We start from the raw sequence: 11769 nt of genomic DNA on the forward strand, positions 1-11769 counted from the left end.
TTAGCCCAAATTAAAAGTGATCTAATTTGGTTAGAATTTTATTGGGCTTTTAATTATTAAATAAATAAAGTATGGGTTAAATATGTGTAGATACTCTTCTAATCAAATTCTAATTAATGATGGGCTAATTAAAATTTGATTAGAACTAATATGCTAAGGTTATAAATATTAGGGTTATGGTCCCCAAATTATACACAAGATATCTTTTCTAATATCTCATCATTAGGAAAGAAAGAGCAGATATTCTCTGAGTTTCTTGTGTGCTAATTTGGAAGATCAAATCCCCAAGTTCCAGAAAGTTTCAAGGAATCCATGGATTCAGGTACGCTTCCGCATCTAGTTTTGTTCTTGATTTATTCTTAATGATTTGACATGACAGATCCTGGTTTATTAAGTTATATTGTAGATTTATTTTATAAATTTTAACAATTTATTCACATGTATTTTAAAATTTAAAATTTTAATCCTACTTTTTTTAATTTAAAAATTCTAATCATAATTATTATTGTAGTTTGTAGTTTCATATGTTTATTTTTTTAAATTGGGTCTACTTTTTTTATTTGTCAACTTAATATGTTTATTTTTTGTCAATCATATGCAGTGTCATATGATGATAGTTTAATTAACATACCAAGTTAGCAAATATTGATGAAAAATACTAATAACATTAATGGCTAAACTGAAATTTTTAAATAGAAAAAATTAAGAAAATCTAATTTTGATATTTTTAAGTACAAAGATTAAATTTCAAATTTTGTCTGAGTACAGACACAGACGTATTTTAACAGACTAGAATTTGGAACACTTCAAACACATAATAACTAAAACTTATAATGACCTAACCTGAAAACGTAAACCTAAAATACAAATGACCCCTGTAGACCCAATTTTTAGCCCGGGCCCATACATATACAGAAAAATAAAACAAAACAACAGTCCAAATCTAATTACACCAGGCCAAAAACTTTGCAATGGCCCAATAATTGGTTACACAAGCCCAATGGCCCAAATCGTTTTCAGAAACAGGAAGCCCTAGAGTTCTATTTGCCTTGCGCCACAGCCACTACGCATGTTGGCACATCAAGCACGTCCCCCAGCTCGCTTATTGCACGCCCCACGTCTGTGCGCTCCGCTTCACGCCTTCACGATCTGTAAATTGAGCAAGAGAATAGCGAGCAACTGTTTGTATTTGGCTATAAAGCCTTCAATTTTGATTGTAAAAAGGATGATTTTTTTCCTTTTTTCCAGAGGAATAAAACACGGATTGAAAATCAAACAAATATATAGAAATCAACAAAAGTAAGTGAGAAAATTACAGATCAGAGGTGGTTTACCATTATTTTTTATTTTGTTTTTTTTTTCCTTTTTTTATTCGAATCTACAATAAAAACAAGTATAAGAGAGGAAAGAGGAAGGCTTACCAGAATACAGCCTTGGATCGGGGTCGAAAGACTCATTTCTCGGCGTCGTTGGCCACCGAAAGTGGCGTTGGTGCTGCGACAACCATTGGGGCATGCGAATGAAGCCCTAGCAGAGAATGAAGAAACCTTTTTTTTTCTTTTTTAAAACCTTCAATCAAATTGTTTTTTTTAAATAAAAATATGTTTTAAGTAAAAAAAAAAACAACATTAGGGGGTGGGAGTAGAAAACACGTGCATTTGATTTGGTTTGCGCATTTTACCTTAAATGAGTAATCTGCGCGGCCAGTCCTTCCCATTTGTTCCAATTTTTAATTAGCCCCTATTTGCATTTTATTTGTTTTATTAAACTTTCCCTGAAGTTTTTGTGTTATTGCAATTTAGTCCATACTGTTCTAATTCAATCCATGCTTACACGTAGCGTTTTGGGGTTTGGGTTATTTACATTTTTAATCCTTGAATATTTGAACGCATTTTATTTTGGCCCTCAATTTGGTTTAAATGATTTGTTTTGTTTATAAATTACCCTTTTGATTTTGCTTTTCTTTCAATTAAGTTTAGTTATTCTTTTTTTTTTAAATATATTATTTTAACATGGTATCTTGTACTGTTTTAATTAATTACATATTGCTAAGTTTTTTTTTATTTCTTTTTGTATATTTTTACATTGATTTGTTATATAATTTATTAATTTTTCTTATATAATTTTATACTTTAGAGATTTATATGAAATTTATTTTCGTACCTTTATATATATATATATATTTGTTTATTTCAAACACTTTCATATATTAATAATATTTTCATATACTTTATTTAATATTAAGTTTTTTCCATTTCATATATATTGTTTTATATATTATTTTACCTTATAATATTTGTGTTAAAATTTATTTATATATTACTAAATGTAAATTTCTTTTCATATAATACTTATTTTAAGATTTGTTTGTATGTTATTATTCTATATATTATTTATCTTTTTTTTTCTATTTCAAACTTTCACATTTATTACTTATCATAAAATTTTATTTAAATTAATTTTAAATTGTTGTATGTATTATAATTTCAAAATTCTTATTTGATTTCGCATCATTGATTTCAAACATGTTTATCATTGTTTTAACATCTGTTGCATTTTATTTGTGTTAATTGGTTCTATATTTCTTTGAAAATCGTTTCTTGGGTACATAAGTTCTTGAATGTCAATGTAAACATTTGCATAATGTATGACGTGGGTTTGTTACTGTTGTGTATGTTTTAATTTGTTTTTTATTTATTTTCATATATTGTCCCTCATTTGTATAATTGAAATTTTTGTGAGTGTCACACTACAATTAAAATTTTCAATTTATTGATCCAAAATTTCCAATTTATTTTAAATCAAATTGATGCATTTTGAGCCAGCTTTATAAAATAAAAGAGATGTTTGATGTTTAGAAATTCGGGAAATCGTGCCCTAACGTGCTGGGTTTCGATTTTCTGTTTGTTCAAATAATCGAATATCCCTTTAAAATTTTGTTTGTGTTGTCTAAACTTCAAAACGAGGCAATGTTCTATGTTCGGAAATTCGAAAGATCGTGCCCTAACGTGTTGGGTTTCGGTTTATCGTTGGACCAAATAACCGAATACCCTTTTTTAATTTGTTGTGTGAGGTGATCTCAGTTTTTGGAGGTTTAAAATATCGTGTCCTAACGTGCTAGATGTGATATTTTATTCCTTTGGAACGAGTGAATCTTAAAATCCAACTCAATTTGTTCACATATTTTTAAAGGAAAGTTGCTACATAAGTCCAACCGCCATTGTTGGAAAAAGAAACAACCATGCTTTTCATTAATACCTTGAAGGCACCTTTTATTAATCACATGCTGGGGAGTGCAACTAAGAGTTTCGCAGACATAGTAATGTCCGGTGAAATAATAGGGAATGCGATAAGGTGCGGAAAGATAGAGGCTGGGGAAAGCACCAGGAGGTCGGCCCCGAAAAAGAGAGAAAATGAAGTCAGCAATGTAAGTATGGGTTATACGAAACCAATCACGGTAAACCAGCCAAAAGCGGTAGCCATGGGCCAGCAAGCTTCGTCAAGGCAAGAGCCTAATACAAAGCAGAACTCGGAGAAGCCCCAGTTTACTCCCATTCTGATAACGTATCGGGAGCTGTACAAAAGTCCATTCGATGCACACGTTGTATCCCCGTTCTACTTAAGACCGTTGCAACCCCCATACCCTAAGTGGCATGATGCAAGTGCCCAATGTGTATATCATGCAGGAATCACGGGACACTCGATAGAGAACTGCACCTCTTTCAAAAAGATAGTCGAAAAGCTCATCAAAATGGGTGTTGTGAAATTCGATGATGCACCTGGTGTAGGAATTCCGTTACCCAACCATACTGATAATGGGGTAAACTTGATAGTCGAGAATATGGGGAGGAAATTTAAGTTGGATGTTACAGAAGTGAAAACCCCGTTGAGGGAGGTTTGGAAGAAAATGGTGGAAAGAGGGTTGATCACGCAAGACTTGAGGAGCAAATCCCGAGAGGGGAGGAACTACTGTGAGTTCCACAATAAGAAGGACCATGAGATTAAAACATGTGATGAATTTGGAGCCCTGGTACAAGGTCTAATGGACAACAAAGAGTTGGAGTTCTTTGAATTTACTGAGGAGGAAGATGTATGCACCTCGGAGGAGGGGTCGATGGAGAAGGTTTCTGAGGTCAATCGCCCGGTGGTGATTATTTCACGACTAAGAATTAATGAAGCTGGAGCAAAAATTACACCGAGAGTTGTAATTCAGAAACCCGCAACTTTTTCTTGTAAGGATAACAAAATGGTGCCTTAGAATTATAACTGCAATGTGGCGTTATTAGGAGAAAGGGAATTCGGTCAGCACATCAGATACAAAAGTCGAGCTTGTAAAAGGGAAGTCATTGATGATTGAACAGGGGGAAGAAAGGTCAGGACCACTGGTTATTGAGCCTCTAAATAAGAGGGAAGCTAAGGAATTTTTGAAGTTCTTAAAACACAGCGAGTATAGCATTGTAGAACATTTACACAAACAACCAGCGCGCATATCGGTGCTAGCTCTGCTCTTAAATTCAGAGGTATACCGTAATGCATTGATGAATGTGTTGAACGAAACTTATGTCACTGATGACATTTCGGTAAACAAGCTAGACCGTCTTATCATCAACATAAGTGCCGACAATTTCATTTCTTTCAATGATGATGAGATACCATCTGGGGGCATGGGATCCACCAAAGCTCTGCACATCACCACTCGCTGCAAGGGGTATACATTACCGGGGGTACTAATTGATAATGGATCAGCATTGAATGTCTTGCCCCTATCCACATTGAATAGGTTGCCAATAGACAGTTCTCATATGAAGTCATGCCAAAACATAGTGAGAGCATTTGATGGCACCAAAAGGAAGGTAATGGGAAGGATTAAAGTGCCTCTTCTGATCGGACCGAACACATACGAGGTAGATTTCCTAGTCATGGATATCAAGCCTTCTTATAATTGCCTATTGGGGAGGCCATGGATTCACTTAGTAGGGCCAATACAATCATCATTACACTAAAAGCTAAAGTTGGTGGCAAAGGGCCGGCTAATAACGATAAACGCAGAGGATGACATTATTGCATGCGTCACTAGTGATACGCCATATATAGAAAATGATAATGAGGCAACAGAGTGTTTATTTCGATCATTAGAGTTTGTAAACGCAACTTTCATCATTGAAAGGGGCAGGGTCCCGATGCAAAAATATCTGAGGCTATGAGAATAAGCTTGCAACTAACAGTGGGAAAATGAGTATTGCTTGGAAGGGGACTCGGAAAGTATCTTCTTAGACGAGTTCAGGTGCCGATTTTGGTTGATAAACAGGATCGCTTTGGCTTAGGGTATAAGCCAGATGCGAAGCAAAAGAGAAGGGAGATGGAAAAGAGGCAATAGAGACGAAGAGCCCGATTGAGTGGGGTAAGGGTCAAATGGGAGCCGATGACTTTTCCCCATATTTCCAATAAATTTGTGTCAGGAGGAATTATCTATCCTGAGCCGAAGATGACAGGAGAAGGAACGACTGAAGATTTGATGGAAAGTCTGAACATCAACATCATATCTGAAGAGAAGGTGATGGAAGGAGACCTAGCAAGCATTTGCCCTTATGAGCTTGGAAGTGTTCTGAACAACTGGACTGTGGAAGAAATTCTTGTAGTTTTTAGAGCTAATACAGAGTAATGTTAAAAACACACTTGTTGTTTTAAAGCCTAGAAACAATAATAATCTTTTGTGAAATAGGCTCGTGTTCAAAACATTTTTATGTCAATATAAATACTCCTTTATATCTTATTCCGAGTAAATATTCTTTTACTTTAAGCAAATATTCTTTTATTGCATTTTATATTTAATCATGCCATACAAATACGCTATTATTAGATTCTTTTATTTTTCTTGGCTATACTTTCATGCCAACAATAGGTCTCTAGATATCAATGACATGAGTGACGCTGTTATAGACTCAGAGTTCCCTTTTGAGCGAGACATGTGTCTGGAAGGATCTCACGATTTTGAATATGATGAAGACTATAGCTTACCTTCAGATTTGTTAAGGATGGTAGAGCAGGAAGAGAAACAGATTTTACCCCATAATGAGACAGTCGAGAATGTGACCTTAGAATAAGGGAATGAGGTGAACATTGGAACTTGCATAACTGAGGAAACAAGGCGGGACCTCATTGAATTACTGCAAGAGTTCAAAGATATCTTCGCGTGGTCGTATCAGGACATGCCTGGGTTAAGCGCTGATATTGCGGTGCATCGCGTCCCCATAAAGGAAGAGTGCAAGCCTGTTCAATAAAAGCTTCGAAGGATGAGACCCAATGTTGCAGTAAAAATAAGATAAGAGGTCCGGAAGCAATTTGATGCTAGGTTATTGCAAGTTGATAATTACTCAGAATAGGTAACCAACGTTGTCCCCGTCCCTAAGAAAGATAGAAAAGTGCGGATGTGCGTAGATTACAGGAACTTAAACAAGGCTAGCCCAAAGGACAACTTCCCACTACCTCACATCGACACTTTGGTGGACAACACAGCATGTTACTCACTGTTCTCTTTCATGGATGGTTTCTCTAGGTACAATCAGATAAAGATTCATCCTGAAGACATAGAAAAAACCACATTCATAACCTTATGGGGGACTTTCTGCTATATGGTGATGTCATTCGAGTTGAAGAATGCAAAGAGCCATAGTAACCTTGTTTCACGACATGTTGCACAAGGAAATTGAGGTCTACGTCGACGATATGATCGTAAAATCCCAAATAGAAAAGGAGCATATACAGGTTTTGCGGAAATTGTTCCTGAGGTTTAGGAAGTTTCAGCTAAAGCTCAATCCAACAAAATGTACTTTCGGAGCTAGGTCAGGAAAATTGCTGGGTTTTATAGTCAGCGAAATGGGAATTGAGGTCGACCCTGACAAAGTAAAGACTATATAAATATTGCTTCCACCGCGCACTCATAAGGAAGTTTGAGGTTTCCTGAGAAGACTAAATTACATCGCCGGTTCATTTCATAACTGACTGAGAAATGTGACCCCATATTTCACCTTCTCAAGAAACACAACCCAGGTGTGTGAGATGATGAGTGCCAGAAAACCTTTGACAAGGTTAAACAATATTTGTCCAATTCTCCAGTGCTAATACCACATAATCCTGGTAAGCCATTGATATTATATTTGACAGTATTTGACAATTCAATGGGATGTGTACTCGGTCAACACGATGAAACGGGAAAGAAAGAAAGGACGATATATTACCTCAGTAAGAAATTCACTGAGTGTGAAATGAGATACTCGTCAATTGAGAAATTATGTTGTGCCTTAGTTTGGACCACTTAGAGATTGAGGCAGTACATGTTATACCACACGACTTGGTTAATCTCAAAACTGGACCCTCTAAAATATATGATGGAGTCAACTGATTTGAGTGGAAGCTTGGCCCGATGGCAAATTCTGCTTTCTGAATTCGACATAGTTTATGTGAACCAGGAGGCTGTGAAAGGGAGTGCAATAGCAGATTTTCTAGCTAGTAGAGCTTTAGAAGATTACGAGCCTTTAAATTTTGATTTCCCTAATGAAGATCTAATGCATGTGGCAACTACTGAAGAAGACATTCCAGAATATCATCATTGGAAACTGAATTTTGATTGGGCGTCAAACGCTGTTGGTAATGGGATTGGGGCAGTCTTGATATCCCTAAATGGAGATCATTTTCTATTCACTTGTAAATTGGATTTTGATTACACAAACAATATGGCAGAATATGAAGCATGTATCATGGGAATCCGTGCAGCCATCGAACGGAAAATCAAAGTACTGGAGATATATGGGGATTCTGCGCTAGTAATCTATCAGCTTAAGGGTGAATGGGAAACAAGGGACCCAAAGTTGATTAACTATCGAGAGCTAGTTCTGGATTTAATTAGGGTGTTTTATGATATCACTTTCTATTATCTCCCGCGAAATGAAAACCAAACGGATGACGCCTTGGCTACGTTAGCTTCTTTGATCAAAGTAAATAAGCAGGAGGACATGAAGCCGATCCAGATGAGTATTTGTAAGGCTCTAGCTCATTGATGCAATATTAATGAAGAAGAGGAGAGAGACGATTGTCTTGGTATCATGATATTCTACGATATGTGAAGAATTGTGAATACCCTGATCAGGTAACAAAAAATGATAAGAGAATGAAAATGTCTCTCTCCAATCTCCATATCCTAAACCATAAAAGTAGAAAATAAGAAAACAATTCAATCCTTGATTGGACACAACATTTTTTGACTTTTTTTATGGACAATTACATATCTCGAAATGAGTATAAATTATTTAATTAATTTAATTAAATTAAAATTTTCGTTGATTTTTTTTCCAATTTATAAAAAAGATTAAGAGATGGTAATATTTTTATTTTTAGATAATCTTAAAAATGAATTTTTAAATATTTATGATAAATGAGATGGTTGTTTTTAAATTCAAAAAGAGAATGAAATGTAGGTTGTGGTGGTATGCAAAAGAATACTATATTAAATAAACAATGACGGTGCCCATCAAAATCAGTGGACGTGCCGGAGTGGTTATCGGGCATGACTAGAAATCATGTGGGCTCTGCCCGCGCAGGTTCGAATCCTGCCGTTCACGCTTTTGTACTGTATTTTTATATTCTTGGTCCTGAAATCATTTTCCATCTCATTCTTCTTCATTCCTTCTCCTTCTTTTGTTCTTCATCTTCTTACTCTCGCATATCTTCTCTTCTCAGGCTGCTGTTTCGTTTGCTCTCTTCTTTCTCAGGCAAATCGAGGTTCCACTTCGCTGGGTCTTTCTCAGGGAAACGAGAAACCCCAAGTTCTATGAGTAGCGAATCCCTCCATTGTCGCTGTAAATTGAAAAGCCAACCTCTACCCTTCCTCTTTTGTCACATACAAGAAATCTAAGTCTGTCTGTACAATCCCTCACCACACCATTATTACATCCCCTCTGCAAATCTTTTGTTTTATTAGACCAAATAGATCGCAAAGGAGTTAAGTAATGGGGGCTGGGCGAGAAGTAGCAATATCACTTGATGGAGTGAGAGGCAAGAACGTGATGCAGCTGAAGAAGCTCAACACAGCTCTCTTCCCTGTTCGTTACAACGATAAGTACTACGCCGATGCTCTCGCTTCTGGGGAATTCACCAAGCTTGGTTTGCTCCGTTTTTCCTAATCTTTTTCTGGGTTTTCATTTTTTTTTCTTTTTAAAGTTGTTGAACTCTTTTTGGTTGGTCCAATGTTGTTTGGCATTTTCTTTGCACTGTTTTTTTTTTTCTTTTGTGTTCTTTAGTATATGCCATCTATTGGGAATTTTATTGTTGTTCTCTTTCCCTCTGCGTATGTAGTTAGTATCCTATTATGGGAATTTATTTTGTTGGTTTTGATTTCTGCGTTTGATTTTGGCTTTTTGGTTCTTTGAGTCGGAAGATTGATGGCCTTTTATGGGCTAGTTTGATTTATATTGGCATTTGATTATACATGATTGGAAAATGGTTTAATATGTATAGATTCTCCAAGACTAGAAACTTTATCCTTGATGTTTCAAGTTACTGAATGACCTACACATGAGTGACCTTCGATACCGTTAACATGTTTTCGGTTATCAGTTTAGTGTCTTCTCATGTGATCATTGGTAGAAGCAATTCCTTGTTGGATTAGATAGTTTAGGTTAGATAACCCGACCTATATTGAATTGCTTGATCTATTTATTGTGTTTTGGTTTCAATGGTCAATATTCTGGGCTTATTAAACTCTAAAAATGCATGTCACCAGTCATCCTCATGAAAACATGCCTCAAAAACACTCTTTGCTTCAGCTGTTGTGCTTGTGCTGCCTTACACTCGAATATTTATGTTACCAATCTTAGCTGGTCCAGTCACCTTTTCTTCCATGATCTTCTGCATATTGTGTAACATTAATACATCCTTCCTTATCCTGCATTGCTTTTACACTGTTAAATAGCGGGTAGTAGCTATCCCTGAAGTTTCTGGCGAACTTTAGAGTCATAAAAACCCTGGCTAAAGACTTCCTGATTCTGAAATTTGCTGCCTTGCATTGGAGGGCACCTATTGAGCTTGATGGTCTACATCTTTTCACAGAAACTGTAGAAATTTCAAAACCTGTTACTTTTTGGAGAGAAGTTATCTTATCGTTTCCTTCTGTCTTGGTAACTGCATATTTGTTTTATTTTCTCCTTAATCTTCAAGTCATGCTCTAAGAAATACACTCAATTGAAGTTTGGAGCAACTCTATCCTCTTTTAACTCTATGATCTTATGAATGTGCAGAGCATGTTTGTAATGTCCCTGTCATAGTGGCTTCGTCATATGATATCAATTACTATGTTACACATTGATGGTTAGAACGCTGTAATTAATTATTTTTTATTCAATTTGATGGCTCGGAATAAATTGTTTGTGGTGACGCATGCATATTCACGTAACAGATGATGTGATTGTTATACATAGCTATTACATGAGTTGAGACCTGATGAGAGTAAGTTGGAGAATAGCCTGTGTTATCCAAAAATTAGTATTTTGTTCTAACAATCACTCTTTTGCATGCTAACTCAGCATATTACAGTGACATCTGTGTCGGATCAATTGCTTGCCGGCTGGAAAAGAAGGAAGGTGGGGCCATCCGTGTGTACATCATGACATTGGGTGTTTTAGCACCATATCGTGGGCTAGGAATTGGTGAGTAGACAAACAACATTTCCTTGGAATAGGTCATGCAAGAAACTAATTGCTAATTGGATGATCTTAGTATTGTCCTTTAACATTATCAATACCTATAATTTGAATCGGATCACTTCTGGTTTCACTTGCGCTCTTAAAATATCTGCACATGTTCAGTGGCACAATAATGGTTGTCTTTTGCAAATTGCAATGAGGTCAACGATGAAGAAATGTAGAGTGTAACTAAACTGCCTCAGCATGTTTTTGCTGAAAAATTATGTTCTCATTGATTCTAAATAGAAGCCATAGTTCGTTAAAAATCTTTAATTTATGCAGGTACAAGGCTATTGAACCATGTTCTTTATCTCTGTTCTAAGCAAAACATACCGGAAATCTACTTGCATGTTCAGACAAACAACGAAGATGCCATCAACTTCTATAAGAAATTTGGATTTGAAATCACAGAGACAATTAAGAAGTATTACACAAACATTGACCCTCCCAGACTGCTTTGTACTTACCAAGCTCACCGTTACATCACAAGCTAAGAAATAACAATTAAAAGCTGGTAATGTTATCTAGAGGAATTGGTTATTGTTATCTTAGTGAATTTGATCAAGTCCTACACTTTTGGGAATTATTTTGACGATAAGGATGCTGTGATGCAGGAATGACATGAGATATGGCGTTAATGATGCCAGTTATGATTGGTTTTTATCTTTTGAGCTGAAATTTTGTTAGTCTTGTTCAACACTTTCGTTGGTCAATGTGACCATTGCCAGTTAATGTCATTAAATGATTTTGTTGCTCCAGCAAAATGCAATCACTACATTTCTCCGAATTTGATACAATTGCTATGGTTTATGTGAATGTTAAATTAGGTATTGGAAGATATTCGGTATCTGTTGAGTTTTGGCCTGTTTCAACCCTTTAAGGGATTGATCAATATTTTCAATTTTCACTAATGTACTTGTAGCAAAACATTTGTATTTATTTATTTATAAATAAATCATTGCAATATATGTAAAAATAATTTAAAATATGAATTTATTAATATATGTAAAAAGAGCTTTTCCGGAAAATATTT

At 35.6% G+C, this 11769-nt stretch overlaps 1 long non-coding RNA gene, 1 other non-coding gene and 1 pseudogene across 2 annotated transcripts; 2 read left to right on the forward strand and 1 right to left on the reverse strand.

Moving 5' to 3' along the window:
* Positions 1 to 702: 702 nt before the first annotated feature.
* LOC107948629 (uncharacterized) lies at positions 703 to 1699 on the reverse strand. Its single transcript, XR_001697506.2, has 2 exons — positions 1422 to 1699; positions 703 to 1149 (listed from the first exon to the last, which is right to left on the reverse strand). It is a non-coding gene; the product is annotated as an uncharacterized lncRNA (long non-coding RNA).
* A 6837-nt stretch (positions 1700 to 8536) lies between these two features.
* On the forward strand, positions 8537 to 8618 carry TRNAS-AGA (transfer RNA serine (anticodon AGA)). The gene has a single exon. It is a non-coding gene; the product is annotated as a tRNA-Ser (tRNA).
* Positions 8607 to 11386, forward strand: LOC121203225 (N-alpha-acetyltransferase 50-like; annotated as a pseudogene).
* The last annotated feature ends 383 nt before the right edge of the window (positions 11387 to 11769 follow it).

The sequence above is a fragment of the Gossypium hirsutum genome, chromosome A04 (assembly GCF_007990345.1).
Source record: "Gossypium hirsutum isolate 1008001.06 chromosome A04, Gossypium_hirsutum_v2.1, whole genome shotgun sequence".
NCBI lineage: Eukaryota > Viridiplantae > Streptophyta > Magnoliopsida > Malvales > Malvaceae > Gossypium > Gossypium hirsutum.